The sequence below is a fragment of the Dipteris shenzhenensis genome, chromosome 25, assembly GCF_047967505.1.
Source record: "Dipteris shenzhenensis isolate YYH24624 ecotype China chromosome 25, Dip_SZ_1.0, whole genome shotgun sequence".
Classification (NCBI taxonomy): domain Eukaryota; kingdom Viridiplantae; phylum Streptophyta; class Polypodiopsida; order Gleicheniales; family Dipteridaceae; genus Dipteris; species Dipteris shenzhenensis.
In genome coordinates, this window is record NC_141620.1 from 32,735,589 (window position 1) to 32,762,635 (window position 27,047).

The 27,047-nt window shown below is 38.3% G+C and overlaps 1 protein-coding gene across 1 annotated transcript in view; it reads right to left on the reverse strand.

The window, feature by feature from the left end:
- Positions 1–5,423: 5,423 nt before the first annotated feature.
- LOC147885766 (uncharacterized) overlaps positions 5,424–27,047 on the reverse strand; it is a 36,219-nt gene continuing 14,595 nt past the window's right edge. The window contains exon 14 of the mRNA XM_087396960.1: positions 5,424–5,551. The gene's annotated coding sequence lies outside the window, so the exon portion shown is untranslated. The remainder of the gene's footprint in view (positions 5,552–27,047) is intronic.

Here is a 27,047-nt window from a genome sequence, read left to right on the forward strand (position 1 = left end):
GACCGTACCATTACAATTCCAAATGGTGCATGATAGGGTCTCGGAGAGAGAGAGAGAGAGAGAGAGAGAGAGAGAGAGAGAGAGAGAGAGAGAGAGAGAGAGAGAGAGAGAGAGAGAGAGTTGTATTAACGTCTTCAGCAGGCCTCACGGGCCTATGAGCCAAAGTACAATCAGCAAAATAACTCATACAAGCAACCATGGGTTGAAGCAAAGGGCAAAGGGCTCGCTAAGGCCCTTGCTGAGTGCTAAGCTAGGGTAATGATCTGAAAATCGCCAAAACTCAAAGGCACACTCTCTGGAACTCTCAAGAGACTCCAATAGGTAGTACGAAAGCTCCGAGGACACATCCAGAAGTCATGAAATCTCTTAGATAGAAAGCAGAGATATCGTGTATCTATAACCGTCTAGATATCTCTCATCGTGGTGGGGGGCGTGGTCTTGAGGATATTTGTATACGATGGGCAACATCAAGGGTGACACCAGGTCGGTTGATCTCCTCCAAGTAGAGCAACGATGGGTTGTACCTCTATCGTGCGTGCTTTGGTCATCCTCTGTGGCGCCCTCTCCACTACTCTGTGTCGTCTCTGCCCGCTAACCCAAGCTGACCCCATTTCGACTATCTCCGCATCCTCTACTCCGATGTGTCCCAGAGCTAACTCAAAAAACCAGTGACATGTATTTGTGCCCGATCAGTGTCTTGTGATAATGTCCCCTCCTTTTATCTGATATGGTACAACGTGGTTTCCATGTGCAGCCACATCTCCATCATACAAATCCTAGCAAAGATGTTTAATCATGCGGTATGTTGTGGCTTTCCTTCTGCTTGAAGCACCACTACAATTTTTCTGATGCACAAAGCAAGAGACCCAATGCATACGAGGAACTACTGCACACGCATGATAGGCCATACACTGGCCAAGATATATGGGGATCGGTGTTAGAGAGATCAGCTCCTATACTGAAAAGACATATGGATAGCAAGCCCTGGATCAAGCAGATTTCCGATGAACGATCGTCGGCAACACTCTACCATTGAGCGTATTTTTATCTTACAGGCAATCATTGAGGAGACGAGGTCCAGATCCCAGAAAGTGTATTTGCTTAGAGATTTTCAGAAGGCTTTTGATATAGTCCCATGAGCACGATTAATATGGAGGCTTCAGGAGATGCAGATACCAAAGGTCATGATCTGGGGTGTGATGAGCCTATATGAGGGAGGATACGTGCACCAGGAGGTCTGTCAAATTGGAATGAAAGCACGATCGGAGTGAGGCAAGATTACCCACTCTCTTCAACCCTCTTTGGGCTTTATATTGATGAGATCACAACATTCCATTGACCGCGTAGGAGGAGAGGGATCTCTGCTTACATACTAGATGATACAGATCCTACTGTATGTAGATGACATAGTTCTCATATCCTCCTTTGCAGTAAGCTTACAATGGCATCTTGCGGCTCTAGAGCTTTTCTATAGAGAGACTGATGTGTTACGTCAACCATAATTACGTGTAACCCTACAAGGATTTGGTAATACTAATACATTTGAAATTAAACGTAATTTGAGTTCTTTAAGTATTTATTTTTCATATCTTAATTATTTTTAGTTAATGTTGTTAAGCTATTCTATGACTGAATCGATTGTATGGTTCATTTATTGATCGGATTATTAAATCTACACACATTGATCTCCCAACGAACCCTTACTCGGGGTAATACCATATAATCAATTTTTCAATTTATTAATGGCTACTCTTTCCTTTGATTTCTAAATATTGGTTTCTTGTGCAAAAATACTAGATCCAACCTCTTGTGAATTTAAAGTACGTAACTACTTATAAAAACACTTATCATACTTATCCATTTCTACCGTACAAAAGTCACTTAGCATTCTATTATGTGGAGATTCCACTTAATGGGCTTACTCCCTACCATGTAGTCTTACCCTCTAGGTTGGGGTGAACCCCCTACACACACACATTTTAATCAGTAAAAATGCAGAGACACACACTTACACTTAACATTCTATTATGTGGAGAGTAAGTTCTACTTAATGGGCTTACTCCCTACCATGTAGTCTTACCCTCTAGATTGGGGTGGGATCCCTATGCGCACACACACACACACACACACACACACATTTTGATCAATAAAAATGCAAACACACACCACACAAAAATATTTATAATTAATTTTCTCTTTAGTTAATTTTCCTTTAATTAATTTACTCCTTTAATACAACTTTAGTCTATTGGTACATTTTCTTTTAAATTGAGTTGATGCATTATTTATTAGTGCTTTCCTTTGTGAAATCATTATACTTTTATATGTTAGAATCTCAAGAGATGTTCGTTTTCCTAGTTAATTTTTCTTTATTTAATTTACTCCTTTAAATACAACTTTAGTCTATTGGTATATTTTCTTTTAAATTGAGTTGATGCATTATTTATTAGTGCTTTCCTTTGTGAAATCATTATACTTTTATATTTTAGAATCTCAAGAGATGTTCGTTTTCCTAGATAAAGCGATAACAAGCCAAGAAAAACAAACGTTACATGTCTACCCCAATTAAGCTATACTATTCTAACATATGGTTTATTTGAATGGTGGCAAGTACATGGATCATGACCTTAGAGCCTGGACAACCTGACAAATTCGACACTTATTTACTCATTTTTTATAGCCTTACCAAGGTTTGGTTGTAATAATACATTTGAAATTAAACGTAATTTGAGTTCTTGTATTTATTCTCCATATATGAGTTATTTCTAGTTAATGTTGTTAAGATATTCTGAATTGATTGTATGTTTCATTTATTAATGAAATTATTAAATCTAAGCACACCAACAACAATAACAACAAAAGTCACTCACGTACCCAAAAAGTGCTCACACAGAGCGACAAAAATCTTAGTCATGATAAGACTGTAGACGGAGAGGAAATTTTTCCTTAGCAACCCAAAGGCTCATATGAAGGGTCACACATACACACAAACAAAGTCACGTTATCAACACACGTAATCAATAAGTCTGTTCGCATGGGACGACAGAAATGCTAGCGATGATGAGACTAGAGAGAGAGAGAGAGAGAGAGAGAGAGAGAGAGAGAGAGAGACCTATGTGCATGCGCGTGTACAAAAAAAAAGTATGTATGTATATGTGTGTGTGTGTGTGTGTGGATGTGTACGTGTTTTTTTTTCTAATGTGCGTGTGCATGTGTGCACACTCTCTCTCTCTCTCTCTCTCTCTCACACACACACACACACACATATACATATAAACCAACATGTACACATCACACATCATGTATAGACATGCATGCATGCGCGCAAGTGCACACACATTCAATTAATGTTTTTATTACAAATATTATCTCCAAAATAAGAAAGATTATAATACATAAAAGATACCAAGATTTATCATGTCTAGGTGATATTTAAAAATCAGTAACCATTTATGTCACCATCACTGTATGTTATACTCACCCATTGTCAATTACTTTCTAAAACGAAACGAATCCTAAAATTTTTTATAAATTTCAAATAAGAAATAATACTAGCACTAGGTTTACTTCAAGGCAAGGCCCATGCTCGAATCACACTTAACATCCACAAGGTTGGAAACCTTCAACTCCATCATGCACAACAATGACTAACAACTATGACATCATCATCACCCAACGATAGGTGCAATTCCAATGTGTAAACTTATATATATCTTTGTAAGACTAGAATATATCCAATCATACAAATTGAGATTGTTGATGATAAGTGCAAGTCTAATGGGTAAACTTATGTTGATTTTTATCACTACTCTGGAGCTGAAGGACATACCATCATGATGAAGGCTAGCACTTAAAGGAAAGAACATACGATATAGAACTAAAAAAGAAGTGAGGATCCACACATAATAATTCAGCACAAGTGAAAAGGTAAAAGCTCAAAGGCTACAAGTACAACTACAAAGACAACTCACGTTCTCTTCTTGCAAGGGATTCACTCTATACACAAAGAATGAGAAATAAATCATACTTCAAGTTCTTATACATTCCATTTCACCCTCAAGTTCATCCAAGTCGAGCTCAAAGGCTACAAATACAACTACAAAGACAACTCACGTTCTCTTCTTCCAAGGGATTCACTCTATACACAAAGAATGAGAAATAAATCATACTTCAAGTTTTTATACATTCCTTTTCACCCTCAAGTTCATCCAAGTCCAGCTGGTCGAAATAGACGGTTCACAAGGTCCATCAAAAAGTAGCCCTTTTACGTTTTTTATCAAAAGTCAATCGGTTGACTATTTGAGCTTCAATGTTTCAAATTATTACAAGTTTTTCATGTTTTTAACTTCTTGGGCGTCCTAGAGCCTAAAATCAATATAACCCTCTTTAATCTTTTGATGAATACGAAGCTAACAGCATGGGTAAATACTAGGTCTTATGTGGAATATGTACATGTGGGTATCCACATCTTACACATTCCATGGATATAGTCATCGTATACATGGTGCATGCATGCGCGCGCGCGTGTGCGTGTCTACACAAACACTTCTTTTTTTTCTTGTGAAATGTGTGTACACACACGCACATGCCACCTTCCCCAATACATAGACATTCAATTAATCTTTTGTCACATTTATTAATGCCAAAATAAGGAATATATCATAGACATTTCCATGCTAGGATGGATTGTCAAACAATATGTCCAAAGTGATAATGATTTTGACATGAAAGGTACCAAGATTTGTAATGCCCATGTGATAATTTTATATTTTGGAGGGCCATGTATGTGGTCGTCGAGCTGGGCATTGCAACCTTACAATCCTAAATATCATATCTCACCATAAGTGTAGATTATTGGCCATATCCCTTTTACCATCTCACAAAGGTCATCAAAAAGCATGTCATAAAGTCCGTACGACAACACATTTGTTCCCTTAGATTTTCCTCAATTCTATATTTTTTCCTATAGTCACAATCAAACACTACCTAGTTAAACCAAATGTAGGTATGTATCTAGGTACTTCGTGTACATCTGATAGTATGATTCATTTACAAGAACCTTTGGGCTCAAGTCTACTTGTCCTTGCCCACATTCATAGGCTTCACAACTTAACCTCCCCACTCTAGGGCAAAAAGTCTACCTTCTATTGGGAGATTAATTGCTCAATTTCCTCGCAATAGCTACTATAAAAATAATTGTAAATCACACTTGATAGAAAATTATTTTCTAACAATTATTCCTAACATATTACCAATGAATTCAACAAGGCATCTTACTAAGAAAAGTCAACTTATGGTCATCCAAACTCAAATACCCTATCAAGCATGTCTACAAATATTCTAAGAGCAATAAGAAAAGAATTATTTGTACCTTGTAGGTCTTTGAGGACTTGAACCTCATGACAGCCCAAATTTCGCTGAAACCTCGTCGTCTTAAAAACATGCCTAGTATCAACTTGCATTGTAATAACAAAGGAAATGCACATACCTGGAAATTCTTTATTATTAAAACAACCCTTAGCTTTGTCCTCGTCGCAAGAAGGTGTTAGACCTGAAGAGTACACCACATCAAACTCAAAGACAAGCACAATTTAATACTAATACATAAGAATCCCTAATCTACAGTTCCACAAAATTATGTAACCTAATATATTTTCTCATAGACATATCATACCCAAAATCAAATCCAAGATGGAATATCTATTCCACAAATATGCCTTTCAACATGTAACCCAAGGATTACTTTAATTAAATATGATAACTGATAAACAAAAGATCTTCGAATTGATTCATCGTCCAACGTGAAGAATGCCGAACTTATTTGCTGATAATCATGGAAAAAGCCCTCTTCTTTGCTGTACCTATAGCCCATCTAGCATGTGGCACTATCAAGGTAGGAGTGTCCGACCCTTGGATGGTGTTTTATTATTACACATCCAAGATCCCAATAAAGCCTTGAAATATCACAAAGTTAGTAATTTATACCCAACAAACACAATCCACCTAAGCTTGAGGCACATCTACATAATCCTCCTTGCCAGATGACGAAACACTTTTTGTTTAAACCAAGTTTGCCTCATTTGTGTCTAAATAGCCTAAAACTATTCAATTGTCAAAAAAATATTCCTAACATAGTATACATAATTTTATATAACATTAATTTTACGTATGCAAGCCATTCCAATACATATAATGTTCAATTTAGACTTTGCTACCACTTCCCAAAAAAAAAAAAAGTCACAAAAGTCACAAATAGATGTTTGTAGCTAAACTCCAAGAATCAAGGGTTAATACACTAACTTAACAATCAATTCTCAAGTCTTAAACTGACGCATTTATTTCAAAAGTTCAGACACTAGTGTATCAAACAATGTCCGAATATTACAGTGGCTTAGTCGGCACACACCTTCATCCTAGTGTGACTTCCTTTAATTACGTTATCATGCATTTGGTCTTCCAACTTTTTGGTCATGAATCACGTTCGATGCAACCAATCAATAGAGCTAAATGGACAAATCTCAATTAGCTTAAGCTATATTCAAACTTGAGATAGATAGTAGTGGATGTCCCGTATGATCACTGTGAGGCATTAACAAGGTTATGGTGTTCAAGGCTCCTCTTCTACTACATATCTACTCATGCAGTTTCATTACCTGTATACATGCTAATTGGTTTGATACATCTTACTACCAATTCATATAACAAGTTCACTTTCTACCTTCACTCGTGGACTATCTTGTGTAGAGAAGCATTCATTTGATTAAAAATTAAGATTTAAACTCATTTAGAAGGACTACACGTAACACCATTGAAAAGAGAATGTGAGCCTAATATTAAGCATAATTCATAAGAATTATACTTTTAATAATAAGGTACACTCGTAAACTCCAAAGACATGACACTAGCAAATGATGGCTCTTACTAACATTTAAAGACAAGCCTTGTAACATGCACATTCTCGCCTCCCTCCTCCCCTCCATCACAAAAGCTAACCTTGAGGTATCTTAAAGCTTTGTATTTTAGCTTCTTTCACAGACTATTCACTTGCATGCAAAACTCTGACTTTATAGGGTCTGAAAATCTCCCCCTTTCTTTCACTCATGATATAAAATATAGCATTTTGAAGGGCCATTCCATCATTGTCATTGAAGCATTTTGAAAGATTGTTCATACTGGGGTGCAGCAATCTTCATCTCCATGGCATCCAATCTATTATGCATCAATCTATGACACACCCAACCAACTTCAATTAATAAAGACTCTAAAAGACCTTTCAAGAACAATGTACCAACCCAATGTCACTACTAATTGGTAAACCTATACCATCTAAAAGTTTCACTCACACACACATAATTTACCTAGTAAAGACATTAGGCTTCGTAAGATGTGGAATCAACTCTTATTTCTAAAGCTCAACCAATCGACGATTGCCTCCATATCATTTAAGATAACATCCACTTTTCTATCAAAACCACTCAAACTCTAGTTAGTCCCAAAAAAAAAAAAAACCCTCTACTTAAAGTGCAATCCATGTGGCACACACATTCTTCCCACTGCCTCTATCTTGTGCATCCATGAGAAACGACACATTAGTATACCATATTATCCAAGGACTCAATAATTATTCAAAATATTAGCTTAGTACAAGACTAACATGTTGTGTCAATTCAACATCAACCGATGTCATTTTATGATATGGTCACATACTTCATATGTTTGATGCAATTAAAAGATCAAAATATGATGATTGGAATTTCAAAATTTTCAGTTTTCGGAAAGTTTCTGAAGCATGTTATGCCGACAAACAATCAAGAGTCAGCTCTAGAAGAAGCACCTCTTGAGCAAGAGACACTCTCGATTTGATACATGCAAATGTATGGGGTTATGCACAAACAGTAGCATTAATGGTTCAATATACTCCTTGAAGTGTCAATGTACATGGTTCAATATACTACTTGAACCATATCCTGGCTACAGAAGCACTAGTGTGCTTTGAGGATGCAATTGACAAGCCAGAATAACAAATTGTTATGAATCAAGACATGGTCGCTTTGTACAACATTTGGGATTTATGTGACTTGCCACCAGAAAAGAAGGCAATTGCAAACAATAGGTTTCACACCCAAAAATAGGTATGATTCAGGTGGCAACAATAGGTTTTACCACAAAAAAATGTATAATTCATATGGCAACATTGAAAGATACAAAGCTAGAGTTGCAAAAGGTTTTGCCCAACAGTATGAGCATGATTATGATGAGACTTATGCACTGGTACCAAAGATGGATTAACTTATTTTATAGGATTTTTTATACCTACAGCCACACTCGACAGATTGAATTCATACCAACTAGATATCAAAAATGCTTTTCACAAGGATACCTAGACGAGGAAGTCTACATACAACAACCACTAAGTCATATTAAACAGGAAAAAAACCATGCCTACCAACCATCTTCAAAAAAGTATCTACGACATACATCAAACATCCAGAAGTTGGAACAGTTGAGAAGTATTTTGCTGATCTAGAATACATCGATTAAAACGCACTTTTGTATGTAGATGACCTAATTGTTACAGGAAGCTCTGATAGCTTTGTTACGAGCTCAAACAAGACTTGTTTGCGAAGCTCGACATGAAAGACCTTGGACTTGTGTATTATTGTCTTGGGATTGAGTTTTGAAGAGACTCAAACAAGACCTTTAGGAACCACCAAAACAATGTGGATAGTCTCCTAATGAAGTTTCATATCGTAGATTGCAAGATTGCAACCACTCCCATGGAATAGTTCTTGAAAGTTACCAAAATCCAAAGCCGCCTACTACCAATGACACGTACTCTTACTATTACAAGGCCAGACATTTGTTCATTTGCACAGGTCATGGCAAATCTCATTGAAATGCAACCAAGAGAGTTTTTGAGATGCATCAAAGGTATAAGACAATTTGGAATAAAACACAGAGCTAGCCAACTAAGGTGGCATGGATGTTATGATAGTGACTATGCAAGAGATCATAAGACCAAGAGATCCACATCAGAATATGCATTTTTTTCTTGGACACGTGCTATATCATGGTTGTCAACAAACAACCAACTGTTTCTTTGTCTTTAACAAAAGCAAAATATAGGACACTCTCAACAGATGCATGTGAGGCTATATAGCATAGAAGACTATTACCAAAACAAAGTACTTTGATGAGACAAAGCCAATAATAATATACTGTAATAATTGATCTACTCAAGAGTATTACTTAGTGACATCACATTGCAACATTGTGATAGCAAAGAGAATATTGCAAATATCTTTACCAAACTACTTGGAAAAGAGATTTTCGAGAAACACTGACAAGCTCTTGGTTTGACTGAATGGACGAACATTCCCATTAAAGGAGTGTGATGGAAGGCAATGTTCAGTCCTTCCATTCCCCATATAAGGCAAGGCCTAGTTCATGATATTGAGCTTGAGAGAAGTATTAAGGATTGATGTTGATCAATATTCATATTATGCATAGCACAAACACAAAGAGTGCCAAAAGACACAAGGATGTAAGGCCCTTTTATTCATCGTTGCCTCTCTTTCTCTCCTCCATCATTTTTGCTTCGGTGCAGAACAAGATAGCCTCAAGCCTCTCCTACCCTCTTTAAACTAGCCCTGTGCTGCAACCGATGAAGAGTTATTAGCCACTCCTATTGCCTCTTTTAGGAAGGGGTTTTCAACGTTCATCTTTGGAGAGTGAGGGAGATCATTTGTGGTTAACTTCACACAATGACTTGTGTCTTTGGTTCATGTTTCAACTCAAATTCTGTTACCTTACAGCGCTATCACAACCAAGCCGAGCTCAACCTCCTCTTCTCGATTTTTTGGAGCCATCTTATGAAGCCATAGTCTACAAAAGCTGACTAATCCTCTATACACACAGCACAACGCAGTTTCAATCTCATGATCGTCACTCATAAGGTTGAAAACCATAAACTCAATCATGCATAGCACAAACTAGCTACTATGGCATTCCCATTGCCATCATCAACGCCCAACGATAGGTGTAGGCCATAGTTATAAACATATGTGAGCATCCATTTATACAAAGGTCTTCGTACCAAGTTTCTGTCGGCACAGTCGGAAGTAAAGAAGCAAACTCAACCATAACAAAGGCTAGCACTAAAGAATAAGGCTGATCAAAAAGTAGTCGATACTCTCTTCATTCAAGCTTGTAAGGACTCTACAATTTTACTTGACTCTCCGAGACGCGCAAAAATTGCTTAGATAATCTAGTTGATAGAGCAACGCATCACTTAAGATAGAAGAATTTATCACAATTTCAAAAGGCCACAACATGGACGAAAACTTCACGGCCTGCAAAAGCTATGACTGTGGGCTTGACCTGCCTTTCTCCTACTTGCAATTTTCGGCCTCCATTCAATGATTCAAGCTTCCTCAACTTGCTCCCTTGTTGTGTCCAATGGTCTCGACATCCTCAAGTTGGAGGATCGTTATCCAAAATCGTCAAGCTCCTCGTACTTTACAAGTTTTGGGACAAGGATTCAAAGTCCGTATCTTGATGTAGAAGTAGGTTTTGTGTGGGGTTTTTTCATTAGAGATTGGCATTAACCTTCGTCTCCCACTTCATGTGCAAAGGTTACAAATCGCATGGTTTGTCGCCCACTCTATTGGATTTCTTAGTAAAGGTTTCGGATTGCACCTCCACTGTAATTGTTTTAAATGCAACATTAGTAGAGGTTCTGGATTACACCTTTGTTGTAATTTTTTAAATGCAACATACATAAGAATTGAAAACCCTAACGAATATATATATATTCACTCTTTTAGTATGCGCTTAGTCAGTTCTAGTGTACTCTCTAGTTCTATCCTCTTTCCACAACTCTACTCTTCTCCTCTCTCTCCTTGTATTTGATGCATATATATGTATGTCTTTGTATGTGTATGTGTATACTGAGTGCATGCATAAGTGCATATCTAGTGCTAGCGTATGTATATGTATGCGTGCATACATAAATCTCTACACACAAGGACAGTGTGTGCACGCACACATGTACATACAACATATATACACAATATGCATATGACACGTATATGTGTGCTCGTCCAACACGCATGATTTCTTAGATTTTCAACAACTACAAGCTTGATTTCCCACGGCTCATTTTGAAAAGCATTTCTAGCTTTTTGGGATTCTACCATCATTTTCTAGACTCTAGAGAGAGAAAAACCATAGAATCATTGGAGATCCCACATTCTCTAAATTTGATTTTTTTAAAATCTCTAAAAATCTTTCTTTGATTGTCTGCAAACTCATCACATAGACCATACTGTCTTCTTGTCATATAATGATTGAAGCCCCCATTATGTGGACTCATTTTGGTAATGCAGAATATTAAGAATTTCACCCTCAAAAAATATATGCATGCATGCATAGTGTGTGTGTGTGTGTGTGTGTGTGTGTAGAGAGAGAGAGAGAGAGAGAATGTATCCAATCATACAACCACATATATACTTTTATATGTTTGTATGATTGGATATATTCTAGTCTTACAAAGGTGGGTGGGTGTACATGTACACACACCCCCATACACACACACACGCATACACACATACATACGTACGTACGCACATGTATGTATGTATGTATGTATATACATGTATGTATACTACACACATACACATATACATGCACATGCACGCATGTATGCATGTGCATGTGCATGTATGTGTGTGTATGTATGCATGCATACATACATACATACACACATATATACATATATATGTATATGTATTTGTATATATATACAATGTACACATATATGTACATACATACATACACACACACACACACACACACACACACACACATGTATGTATGAGTACACACACACATATATAAGTATAAATGCATATATATATATATATATATATATCTGTGTGTGTGTGTGCGCACGCGCGTGTTAGATGAATCCAAGAACATTCCCAAACTCATCCTCTAAAAACACAACATAGTGTCAATCTCACAATAGTCACTTATAAGACTGAAAAACCATAAACTCCATCACGCATGGCAAGGACTATCTACTATGACATCCCACTGAAGTCATCAGCGCTCAACAGTGGGTGTAGACCATAGTATAAAAATATGCTCCACACATACACCCACACATACTTGAGCGTCCATTTATACAAAGTCTTTGTACTGAGTTTCTATCGGCACTCCGGAGGTGAAGGGCAAACTCAACCATGACGAAGGCTAGCACTAAAGGAGAAGTGCTAATCAAAAAGTAGTCCAAAATGTCTTCATTCAAGCTACAACTGCTTGTGAAGTCCAAACGATTTCATTTTAATCTCTCCAAACAAGCATCTAAATCTAGCTGATAGGGCAACGCACCATTTAAGATAGAAAGATTTACCACAATACCAACAAGCCGCAACTTGGACGAAAACTTCACAAGGAGAAGTTTGCATATACGCTAATACGACAGAAGCATATACTTAGATGAATCCAAGAACATTCCCAAACTCATCCTCTAAAAACACAACATAATGCAATTTCCATCTCACGATAGTCACTCATAAGCTCTACGTATTAATAAATTTATATATTTATTTATAAATATATAAATACATCGATATATATGTATATATAGATGTGTGTGTGTGTGTGTATACATAGTGCAATTTCAATCTCACGATAGTCACTCATAAAATTTATGCATTTATTTATGTATTTATGTATGAATTTATTTATTTGTTTATACATGTATGTATACATCGATCTATATGTATGTATATAGATGTGTGTGTGTGTGTGTGTGTGTGTGTGTTTTTTTTTTCAATTACTGAATGCAAGTTACAAATCCTACCACCAAGTTTGGTAGTTAGAAACAATGAGAGAACACTTCTCAAAGATGAAAGCAATTGTCACACAGACACACACACATGCGTGTGCACATGTGTGTGTGGATATGGAGATGGATATGCATGCACGTATGCACATGCGGATGTCCATATTTACTCACACTTATATATATATGTATGCATGTTGTGCATGTGTAAATGGTTTGGTGGAGAGGGGAGGGGATATGTGCATATACATACGTTAAAATATGGAAGGAGGATGAGGCTTCCTTGAGAGCACATATCCTATATTCAGAGTGTTGATTGTCATAAAACGGTCGATTGACCTCAACAAAAGACACAAGCACTTCCCAATTAGCACTATCAAATTCTATGCTCGACTCACAACTAGAAGCTTACTACACTTCTACTCCATTAAGATAACAACAATAAAAAAATTCATGACTATTTTAATAGTATGGTATGGATACTACAAGCGTGTACTTTGGTCCACGATCCAAGCCAATACTTCCTCTAAGCCTTATATAAATATTTAAGAAAATCAAATTTTCCCTTGGAATTAGAAAAGCAGTGATGGGAGTATCAGATTCTTTACAGAGTCTAAGAAGAGACTCAAAGAAGCTTGCAAAATAGCATTGTTATTAACCTCGCTAGGTTCATAATACTATAATTGTTCAACTATAGTGTAATAATAAAGAGTAAAGAGTATGATCAAGATATTAGAAAGGCAAATAAGGAGAGAATCTCAAATCTCAAGGAAGAGCCCCCCAACATAGTGAAAATCCGTTCATCCAAAAGTGAATGAACAATGTAAACTATTATTCCTTGCCTATCATAGCAGTAATTTTATACCTCTCCCAATCTTAAGTCCCATCTTATTACCTATAAAATCATGCATGTAAAATTATAAACTCAAAGATAACTCCAACTACGTTCTTTGCTCACATTATTATGTAAAAGAACAATGTATAGATCTCAAACAAGAGACACTTAAGACCACTAGATAGCAATACACAATTCATTGGTCATGTTAAATACGAAGATGCTTGACATAGGAAAAATTTTGGACTTCTCATATTATAATAATCGTAAGACTAAAGCCTCTTAAGCAAGTCAGAATGGAAATCAAGCTAGAAGGTTGAGACATCAAAACGAAACATGAAGCATGAAAATCAAATTTATTTCCATATCTAAGCTGTTGAAAGGCAGTTATCTCTTCGATCCACCTTCCATGGCTGAAGCTATTAGGATGACCATCAAGTAGCCTTAAGAGTACATCAAATTATTGAGATGAAATTGAAAATGGAGCATTAACAACATATTTGTACTCCCCAATTGCACCCTCATTCGCTACAAATACACTCTTTTAGTATGCGCTTAGTCAGTTCTAGTGTACTCTCTAGTTCTATCCTCTTTCCACAACTCTACTCTTCTCCTCTCTCTCCTTGTATTTGATGCATATATATGTATGTCTTTATATGTGTATGTGTATACTGAGTGCATGCATAAGTGCATATCTAGTGCTAGCGTATGTATATGTATGCGTGCATACATAAATCTCTACACACAAGGACAGTGTGTGCACGCACACATGTACATACAACATATATACACAATATGCATATGACACGTATATGTGTGCTCGTCCAACACGCATGATTTCTTAGATTTTCAACAACTACAAGCTTGATTTCCCACGGCTCATTTTGAAAAGCATTTCTAGCTTTTTGGGATTCTACCATCATTTTCTAGACTCTAGAGAGAGAAAAACCATAGAATCATTGGTGATCCCACATTCTCTAAATTTGATTTTTTTTAAATCTCTAAAAATCTTTCTTTGATTGTCTGCAAACTCATCACATAGACCATACTGTCTTCTTGTCATATAATGATTGAAGCCCCCATTATGTGGACTCATTTTGGTAATGCAGAATATTAAGAATTTCACCCTCAAAAAATATATGCATGCATGCATAGTGTGTGTGTGTGTGTGTGTGTGTGTGTGTAGAGAGAGAGAGAGAGAGAGAATGTATCCAATCATACAACCACATATATACTTTTATATGTTTGTATGATTGGATATATTCTAGTCTTACAAAGGTGGGTGGGTGTACATGTACACACACCCCCATACACACACACACGCATACACACATACATACGTACGTACGCACATGTATGTATGTATGTATGTATATACATGTATGTATACTACACATACACATATACATGCACATGCACGCATGTATGCATGTGCATGTGCATGTATGTGTGTGTATGTATGCATGCATACATACATACATACACACATATATACATATATATGTATATGTATTTGTATATATATACAATGTACACATATATGTACATACATACATACACACACACACACACACACACACACACACACACACATGTATGTATGAGTACACACACACATATATAAGTATAAATGCATATATATATATATATATATCTGTGTGTGTGTGTGCGCACGCGCGTGTTAGATGAATCCAAGAACATTCCCAAACTCATCCTCTAAAAACACAACATAGTGTCAATCTCACAATAGTCACTTATAAGACTGAAAAACCATAAACTCCATCACGCATGGCAAGGACTATCTACTATGACATCCCACTGAAGTCATCAGCGCTCAACAGTGGGTGTAGACCATAGTATAAAAATATGCTCCACACATACACCCACACATACTTGAGCGTCCATTTATACAAAGTCTTTGTACTGAGTTTCTATCGGCACTCCGGAGGTGAAGGGCAAACTCAACCATGACGAAGGCTAGCACTAAAGGAGAAGTGCTAATCAAAAAGTAGTCCAAAATGTCTTCATTCAAGCTACAACTGCTTGTGAAGTCCAAACGATTTCATTTTAATCTCTCCAAACAAGCATCTAAATCTAGCTGATAGGGCAACGCACCATTTAAGATAGAAAGATTTACCACAATACCAACAAGCCGCAACTTGGACGAAAACTTCACAAGGAGAAGTTTGCATATACGCTAATACGACAGAAGCATATACTTAGATGAATCCAAGAACATTCCCAAACTCATCCTCTAAAAACACAACATAATGCAATTTCCATCTCACGATAGTCACTCATAAGCTCTACGTATTAATAAATTTATATATTTATTTATAAATATATAAATACATCGATATATATGTATATATAGATGTGTGTGTGTGTGTGTATACATAGTGCAATTTCAATCTCACGATAGTCACTCATAAAATTTATGCATTTATTTATGTATTTATGTATGAATTTATTTATTTGTTTATACATGTATGTATACATCGATCTATATGTATGTATATAGATGTGTGTGTGTGTGTGTGTGTGTGTGTGTGTTTTTTTTCAATTACTGAATGCAAGTTACAAATCCTACCACCAAGTTTGGTAGTTAGAAACAATGAGAGAACACTTCTCAAAGATGAAAGCAATTGTCACACAGACACACACACATGCGTGTGCACATGTGTGTGTGGATATGGAGATGGATATGCATGCACGTATGCACATGCGGATGTCCATATTTACTCACACTTATATATATATGTATGCATGTTGTGCATGTGTAAATGGTTTGGTGGAGAGGGGAGGGGATATGTGCATATACATACGTTAAAATATGGAAGGAGGATGAGGCTTCCTTGAGAGCACATATCCTATATTCAGAGTGTTGATTGTCATAAAACGGTCGATTGACCTCAACAAAAGACACAAGCACTTCCCAATTAGCACTATCAAATTCTATGCTCGACTCACAACTAGAAGCTTACTACACTTCTACTCCATTAAGATAACAACAATAAAAAAATTCATGACTATTTTAATAGTATGGTATGGATACTACAAGCGTGTACTTTGGTCCACGATCCAAGCCAATACTTCCTCTAAGCCTTATATAAATATTTAAGAAAATCAAATTTTCCCTTGGAATTAGAAAAGCAGTGATGGGAGTATCAGATTCTTTACAGAGTCTAAGAAGAGACTCAAAGAAGCTTGCAAAATAGCATTGTTATTAACCTCGCTAGGTTCATAATACTATAATTGTTCAACTATAGTGTAATAATAAAGAGTAAAGAGTATGATCAAGATATTAGAAAGGCAAATAAGGAGAGAATCTCAAATCTCAAGGAAGAGCCCCCCAACATAGTGAAAATCCGTTCATCCAAAAGTGAATGAACAATGTAAACTATTATTCCTTGCCTATCATAGCAGTAATTTTATACCTCTCCCAATCTTAAGTCCCATCTTATTACCTATAAAATCATGCATGTAAAATTATAAACTCAAAGATAACTCCAACTACGTTCTTTGCTCACATTATTATGTAAAAGAACAATGTATAGATCTCAAACAAGAGACACTTAAGACCACTAGATAGCAATACACAATTCATTGGTCATGTTAAATACGAAGATGCTTGACATAGGAAAAATTTTGGACTTCTCATATTATAATAATCGTAAGACTAAAGCCTCTTAAGCAAGTCAGAATGGAAATCAAGCTAGAAGGTTGAGACATCAAAACGAAACATGAAGCATGAAAATCAAATTTATTTCCATATCTAAGCTGTTGAAAGGCAGTTATCTCTTCGATCCACCTTCCATGGCTGAAGCTATTAGGATGACCATCAAGTAGCCTTAAGAGTACATCAAATTATTGAGATGAAATTGAAAATGGAGCATTAACAACATATTTGTACTCCCCAATTGCACCCTCATTCGCTACAAATACACTCTTTTAGTATGCGCTTAGTCAGTTCTAGTGTACTCTCTAGTTCTATCCTCTTTCCACAACTCTACTCTTCTCCTCTCTCTCCTTGTATTTGATGCATATATATGTATGTCTTTGTATGTGTATGTGTATACTGAGTGCATGCATAAGTGCATATCTAGTGCTAGCGTATGTATATGTATGCGTGCATACATAAATCTCTACACACAAGGACAGTGTGTGCACGCACACATGTACATACAACATATATACACAATATGCATATGACACGTATATGTGTGCTCGTCCAACACGCATGATTTCTTAGATTTTCAACAACTACAAGCTTGATTTCCCACGGCTCATTTTGAAAAGCATTTCTAGCTTTTTGGGATTCTACCATCATTTTCTAGACTCTAGAGAGAGAAAAACCATAGAATCATTGGTGATCCCACATTCTCTAAATTTGATTTTTTTAAAATCTCTAAAAATCTTTCTTTGATTGTCTGCAAACTCATCACATAGACCATACTGTCTTCTTGTCATATAATGATTGAAGCCCCCATTATGTGGACTCATTTTGGTAATGCAGAATATTAAGAATTTCACCCTCAAAAAATATATGCATGCATGCATAGTGTGTGTGTGTGTGTGTGTGTGTGTGTGTAGAGAGAGAGAGAGAGAGAGAATGTATCCAATCATACAACCACATATATACTTTTATATGTTTGTATGATTGGATATATTCTAGTCTTACAAAGGTGGGTGGGTGTACATGTACACACACCCCCATACACACACACACGCATACACACATACATACGTACGTACGCACATGTATGTATGTATGTATGTATATACATGTATGTATACTACACACATACACATATACATGCACATGCACGCATGTATGCATGTGCATGTGCATGTATGTGTGTGTATGTATGCATGCATACATACATACATACACACATATATACATATATATGTATATGTATTTGTATATATATACAATGTACACATATATGTACATACATACATACACACACACACACACACACACACACACACACATGTATGTATGAGTACACACACACATATATAAGTATAAATGCATATATATATATATATATATCTGTGTGTGTGTGTGCGCACGCGCGTGTTAGATGAATCCAAGAACATTCCCAAACTCATCCTCTAAAAACACAACATAGTGTCAATCTCACAATAGTCACTTATAAGACTGAAAAACCATAAACTCCATCACGCATGGCAAGGACTATCTACTATGACATCCCACTGAAGTCATCAGCGCTCAACAGTGGGTGTAGACCATAGTATAAAAATATGCTCCACACATACACCCACACATACTTGAGCGTCCATTTATACAAAGTCTTTGTACTGAGTTTCTATCGGCACTCCGGAGGTGAAGGGCAAACTCAACCATGACGAAGGCTAGCACTAAAGGAGAAGTGCTAATCAAAAAGTAGTCCAAAATGTCTTCATTCAAGCTACAACTGCTTGTGAAGTCCAAACGATTTCATTTTAATCTCTCCAAACAAGCATCTAAATCTAGCTGATAGGGCAACGCACCATTTAAGATAGAAAGATTTACCACAATACCAACAAGCCGCAACTTGGACGAAAACTTCACAAGGAGAAGTTTGCATATACGCTAATACGACAGAAGCATATACTTAGATGAATCCAAGAACATTCCCAAACTCATCCTCTAAAAACACAACATAATGCAATTTCCATCTCACGATAGTCACTCATAAGCTCTACGTATTAATAAATTTATATATTTATTTATAAATATATAAATACATCGATATATATGTATATATAGATGTGTGTGTGTGTGTGTATACATAGTGCAATTTCAATCTCACGATAGTCACTCATAAAATTTATGCATTTATTTATGTATTTATGTATGAATTTATTTATTTGTTTATACATGTATGTATACATCGATCTATATGTATGTATATAGATGTGTGTGTGTGTGTGTGTGTGTGTGTGTGTTTTTTTTCAATTACTGAATGCAAGTTACAAATCCTACCACCAAGTTTGGTAGTTAGAAACAATGAGAGAACACTTCTCAAAGATGAAAGCAATTGTCACACAGACACACACACATGCGTGTGTACATGTGTGTGTGGATATGGAGATGGATATGCATGCACGTATGCACATGCGGATGTCCATATTTACTCACACTTATATATATATGTATGCATGTTGTGCATGTGTAAATGGTTTGGTGGAGAGGGGAGGGGATATGTGCATATACATACGTTAAAATATGGAAGGAGGATGAGGCTTCCTTGAGAGCACATATCCTATATTCAGAGTGTTGATTGTCATAAAACGGTCGATTGACCTCAACAAAAGACACAAGCACTTCCCAATTAGCACTATCAAATTCTATGCTCGACTCACAACTAGAAGCTTACTACACTTCTACTCCATTAAGATAACAACAATAAAAAAATTCATGACTATTTTAATAGTATGGTATGGATACTACAAGCGTGTACTTTGGTCCACGATCCAAGCCAATACTTCCTCTAAGCCTTATATAAATATTTAAGAAAATCAAATTTTCCCTTGGAATTAGAAAAGCAGTGATGGGAGTATCAGATTCTTTACAGAGTCTAAGAAGAGACTCAAAGAAGCTTGCAAAATAGCATTGTTATTAACCTCGCTAGGTTCATAATACTATAATTGTTCAACTATAGTGTAATAATAAAGAGTAAAGAGTATGATCAAGATATTAGAAAGGCAAATAAGGAGAGAATCTCAAATCTCAAGGAAGAGCCCCCCAACATAGTGAAAATCCGTTCATCCAAAAGTGAATGAACAATGTAAACTAATTTTCCTTGCCTATCATAGCAGTAATTTTATACCTCTCCCAATCTTAAGTCCCATCTTATTACCTATAAAATCATGCATGTAAAATTATAAACTCAAAGATAACTCCAACTACGTTCTTTGCTCACATTATTATGTAAAAGAACAATGTATAGATCTCAAACAAGAGACACTTAAGACCACTAGATAGCAATACACAATTCATTGGTCATGTTAAATACGAAGATGCTTGACATAGGAAAAATTTTGGACTTCTCATATTATAATAATCGTAAGACTAAAGCCTCTTAAGCAAGTCAGAATGGAAATCAAGCTAGAAGGTTGAGACATCAAAACGAAACATGAAGCATGAAAATCAAATTTATTTCCATATCTAAGCTGTTGAAAGGCAGTTATCTCTTCGATCCACCTTCCATGGCTGAAGCTATTAGGATGACCATCAAGTAGCCTTAAGAGTACATCAAATTATTGAGATGAAATTGAAAATGGAGCATTAACAACATATTTGTACTCCCCAATTGCACCCTCATTCGCTACAAATACAATTTTTTCTATTAAAGTAACTTGGATGAAGCACACCTTTCTCCTCCTCATCACCTCCATTTATTCTTTCTCCCAATCCTTCCTACTCTCTCAAGCTTCATCCCACCTACCAAATAATGAAAACAATAAATATGTAGATGAGTTCAAGGCCATGCCCAAAGCACACCATGAAGGGAAAATATAGTTTGAACTTCATGATAGTTACACATAAGGTTGAAAACCATCAAACCCTATGCATACAAGGAGAATACTGCTAGAACCCGCTCCCCCAATACACGCAAGTGTTAACTTTTGGAAAACTATGGGATTTCTTTGTTTTGATGTGTGTATGTGCACGTGTGTGTGCGTGTGCGTGCGTGCATGCACGCGCGTGTAAAGGGGTACGAGGACGTTGGAAAGGGGGAGCTCTTGGGATACATGATAAAGGTGCCATCTTCTAGAGGCCTTTGTCTCATGCAAGAAGAGTCGCATGCAATACCTAATGGGACAATTGAATTGTGAGATACTCTCTAAACATCTTGCATGTTTTGATGTGTGGGTCATTCTTGGTCTCCCCAATATCTATGTGTACATGGTGTTGTGGATTAGGCTATATTGTCTAACCCTTACCAACATGTAGATATGTCCCTATCAACTTAGGGAGATTCTACTAAGGTTTTCATAACATTCTACTCATGTTGATCAAAATAATATCGATGGCCTTTTGTATCCTTCTCCCCATGTCATGACCAAGAGAGCTACACACTATTCAACATGGTAGTAGAGCTGAAAGTTCAGCTTGGATGCGAGGGAGAGCTTCCCACTTCATACAAAGCTCAAATGAGCATCTCATCATTCATAAAATGTAACTAAAGCACCAAGAAGCACCAAGAAGTGGAATCTTGTGCTTCTTGATCCAAATCACCATTACAACTCCCTCTACAACTTGGGAGTGAGAAATTCTAGATGTTAAGATTGAATAAAAACCATTAAAAAGTTCTCGGTTGTTTAATCTGCAAAGAAGAAACAACCACCCCCCTTGAAATTAGGGGCATTACCAAACTATAGTATTTTGAAAGAAACTCTACACAACAAGACTTTGTCATGCAAAAGATTCAAAGTTGTAGACAAAGCAAACTTGGTCATATGGCAAGGACCTATACTAAGGTAGAAGACACCTATGCCTAAGAAACACATGTTACGAAGCCAAGGAGATTAATTGTTAGCCCTACTTTGCATTGCAAAGTGAGCCTTTTTCCATATAGAAAAAGGCTTGGGGTCAATGGTCCAACTGGCCAATTACTCTAAGCCTCTGCTCTTCCATAGTTAGAGACACCACCTAGAGTGATCCTTTCCATAAAGAAAAAGGTTTGGGGTCAATGGTCCAACTGGCCAACTACTTTGAGCCTTTGCCACTCCACATTGAGTCCAAGATCCCATCATTCCTTGTGTTTAGTTCTCTATCTAAATAAACTACTCAAATGGATACCGAACAAGATCGAGTAGGGCTTGTTGTGTACTTGCCATAGGTAGAAGACTTTGACAGGAACTCCCTTATTGGATACTACCCAAACTAGCATGGAAGCCTATGGCATGTAGTTGCCTGTAGGCCCGTGGTTGGAGCAGTGAGGGTGGACGTGGGTCTGTCACTGCTAGAGTCAATAACTCCTCATGGGAGGGTTTGCTCTCCCATAGTTAGAGACATCACCTGAAGTGAGCCTTTTTCCATACAGAAAAAGGCTTGGGGTCAACGGTCCAATTGGCCAACTACTCTGAGCCTCTGCCCTCCCATTGTTAGAGGCGCCACCTAGAGTGATCCTTTCCATATATAAAAAGGTTTTTGGGGTCAATGACCCAATTCACCAACTACTCTGAGCTTCTGCCACTCCACATTGAGTCCATCGTTCCTTATGTCTTTGTTCTCTATTCGGCTCAAGTGGATACCAAAGAAGATAAGGTAGGGCTTGTCGTGTCTTGGCATGGGTAGAAGACTTGGAGAGGAATTCCCTTACTGGAGTACTACCCAACCCCCCCCTGCCCCCTTTAGGATTAGCTTGTGTTGCAACGCAGTGGATTGTAGCTCTGATTCTCACTAGTATCTAGAGAACTCGTCCTCTCGCCAAGGGTCTTGAACCCTGATGGCGAAAATAAACTACTCCTACGTGCCGCAATTTGCGCCCTTCAAGCTTGTACACCTTGAAAACTAGGTTGTTGAAGTCACGTCCAACAATTCAGGAATTTAAGTGTGGAAGGCACTTTATGAGCTGCCTCCAACAGCATACTCTTTGTTGTTGGTGCATACACATTGAAAATCCCTACTTGGTATCCCCCATCCTTAGTCCCACATTGCCCTATGTGCTTGCTATGATTATACACCTTTGGGACTAGAGCTTGTCTCAATGAAACGTGAATCCTTTTGTTGGGTCATACTGTTAGGGACTAGATATTTGAGCTTCTTCTTGGAAGAAGGTATCCCCATGTGCAAATATCCGCGGCTGCAAACATAGCCTTGGAGCATGAGGATATCCATTGAACGCCCAACAAGGGCTCTTTGCAACACTTTCCATAAGATTAGGTGTTGTGGCTCCCGATTGGGGAAGCTGTGCATGTTTCATCTTATTAGTATCCAAATCACGGAAATGATGGATGGGTGGTGAACAACGCCTTCCGATGACTTGAAGCCTACGCAAATAATTCTAAGCGAGTGGACTTCGATGGAGATGTTGGAGGCTTAAAGGGGGGGTAGTTTGGACTATCGTGCAAGAGGCAACATTGACTCAACCCCACCTTGAGGGCTCAAGACATTAGTTTGAGGACATTATTTTCAAAGTCCTAGCCCATTTGCACATTGAATAACTGCACTACACAACCACAATCGTGTCTATCACTAGGGAAAGTAATCTGGAAGGTGGCATTGTGTCGGTGTGCTATCCACAACTCCCAACCTCAATATTCGTCCTCCAGCATCTCCTTCGTCTGATCCTTCATTTAAGGTCAAAGAGCATTAGATTCCATTGCTCCTCTCCAGTCACTGCAAAGTTGAAGCCTCAAAACAGGTGAGTGGAGCTACCTATTGCTCCAATGATTCCTTCTTTCCGATGTTGCAAGATTGTGATAGAGATCTCTAGGGCGAGAGGGTACTCTTTTGGTATCTTAGTATAGTTTTAGGACCCTAGGTACTAGAACTCCCGTGGGAGTGGTTGGCTTGGGTAGGGCTTGTCTTGGGAGCTAAAACAGAGCAGCTGAGTATGGGGACGGAATTGAGCTAGAATTTGAAGATGAGAAACTCAACGAAGTGGACATGGCTATAAAAGAAGGGGGGAGTCAAAGAAGCTTGAGCTAACAAGGGTGTTGCCATGTGAGCCCCTCTTTGCTAGTCCCAAAAGTTACCTTAGGATCACTACCCCTTTGTGAAACACATTCATTGCTTGCTAGCAAAAGGCTTTGTGATGGACAGACTCGTCTTTCCCTATGTTGATAGCTATGGAGACTATAGGGTCATTGGTTCCAAGCATTAGGATCATGGTTTGCTAACTGACCCCCCTAGGGGCATTAAAATCCCACACCCCATTTTCCATGTGTCTGTGTGTGGAGCTCGTGTGGCCTCTCTACTTGCCTTGTGGCACCTGGGTGTCACCTCTAGAAGCACCTGGAGCCCTTCCCTTCCCTTCCTTGCTGTTTTGAGTCTTCTCCCCTACCAAAGGTCTCTCATTCTGAAGATGGTGGATTTTTGTAGCTTCCCTGTCGCTGGCTGAAGTGGATTTTGAAGCTTTCTTTGTGACAGTTCTCCTCCCCTTGGTGTTTCCTACTACTGGCATGCTCCCTGGACCTGGACGCCTTCATTCTGGGCCTTTTCTGAAGGTTTTCTTGACTTTCTTCGTGACAAAAGTCTTCCTTTCTTGCATCTGAGGCCATATTCTTGGATACCTCACTCCTAGATCCTGCCTAGTGCAAGGCGCAATGAGATCTAAGGTGTTTGTGGGCTGAAAACTCCATTCTAGAGGACGCAATCATGGCGGATTTGCTACAGCTTGCTGGACGCTCTTTCTTTTGACCTTTGTTGGTGCTGGAAGTCAGTCAAGGGCAGCTCCCTCCTACCAAAGTCTGCTATCTGCTGTTCAACCATCTTCTGGGGCTGTTTCGAGCTGAAGCAGGCTCCGTATGTTGGCCGAATCCTTGTCTTCTCATTCTGCTCTATGCTACTGTCATACTTGCTGAGTTTCTGCAAGCTTGGATGCCTTGCCGTTGGCCCAGGAGAGGATTGGTGCACTGGTTGTGATACTCTCTTCCTGGGGGTGCAGTGGCAAGCCTTGGGCTCAGTAATGGCTTTAATTTATGTGGATGCATTGCTTGGCATGATGTCGGGTTGTTCTACTTGTGATATGCATGGCTACTAAAGGGAACCAGGAGAATAGCACTGGGAGTTGGTCACGGGCACAGCCACAGGTTGGCATTGTACTGGGTTGCACCTGCGGGTGAGCTCTTGAAGGTAGTCCCTCGTATTTGAGCTAACCAGTAATTAAATAAATAACGCAAGGGGCGCCAAGTGTTGGGGCCAACAAGTGTCTCTATGCATGCTTTTGAGTAGGGGCGTTCTAGCCTCCCTTGTTTTGAATGGTTCAATGATGATATGCTGTGAAGTTATATGATCTAAGTATTGTTTCTGGGCAATGGCAATGGTTCATGTTGGCTGTATTTCAAAGTTGTGACATAATAGTGTCAGTTACACTGCCCTTTGTTAGTCAAAGGCCAGTTACAGGGAAGACCTCCCACGAGGACCTATTGCCTCAAGGTCCTTAGCACCATAGCAGTGGTGGACCACGTCCGCCCTCATTTGCTCCAACCACAGGCCTACAAGCAACTCTCCATATGCTATCAAAATAGGAGATCTTCCTCATGCAAAGGCTAGTCTAGGGGCAGGGCCAAAGCCTCGTATGCTAACACCTCGTGCTCAAGCCATTGTTGCTCGCATGAAGGGATCCATGCCATTGCATCCAACAAAAGCCTGAACCTGCGGGTGGCGCAAGTGAAGAAAGGCACCTCTGCCACCTACTCCGAGTGCCCTATCCTAGATGGCCATAACCACTCGCTTGGATCCCGCTGGATCTCCAACCTACCGCTTAGATGTAGCCATGATGCAATCTATCACCTACCAGACAGAACTTCACTTGGGGCATTGGCAGCTTGGTTGATAAAGAGACCCACGTCCACTCTCACTACTCCAACCACTGGCCTACAGGCAGCTACATGCCACAGACCTCCATGCTAGTTTGGGTAGTATCCAATAAGGGAGTTCCTCTCAAAGTCTTCTACCTATGGCAAGAACACAACAAGCCCTACCCGCTTTTCTTCGGTATCCACTTGAGTAGTTTATTGTAGATAGAGAACCAAACACGAGGAACGATGGGATCTTGGACTCAATATGCTATGAGCTTGAAAAAAAAGGAGATCGCAAAGGCTAGTCTAAGGGCGGGGCCAAAGCCTCATAAGTATCAAATGCTAACGCATGTTGCGGTGGCCATTGTTGCTCGCATGAAGGGATCCATGCCGTTGCATCCAACAAAAGCCTAAACCTACGGGTGGCGCAAATGAAGAAGGGTACCTCTACCACCTACTCTGAGTGCCCTATCCTAGATGGCCATAACCACTCACTTGGAACCCGCTGGATCTCCAACCTGCCAAATCCACTACTGGATGGTAGCCATGATGCAATCTGCCACCTACCAGACACGACTTCACCTAGGGCATTGGCAGCTTGGTTGTTAAAGAGACAACATCCTTTCCACATTGAGAGGGTCTCTCCAGCCTACAAGATAGATGGTATGAGTATCGCCTGCTTCGATATCCAAGACATAGCTCCTCCAATCTCGCAGGAGATATACCTTCATAAGACTAGTACATAAGCAATCTTACAAATATTTATAAAACAAGCAAAGAAGCAAAGGAAAGAAGGGAGTTTGTCAACAACATTATATCATTATAATTAAATGAGAAAATAAAAATAAAAATAACATAGTACTCAAAAGCTACGCT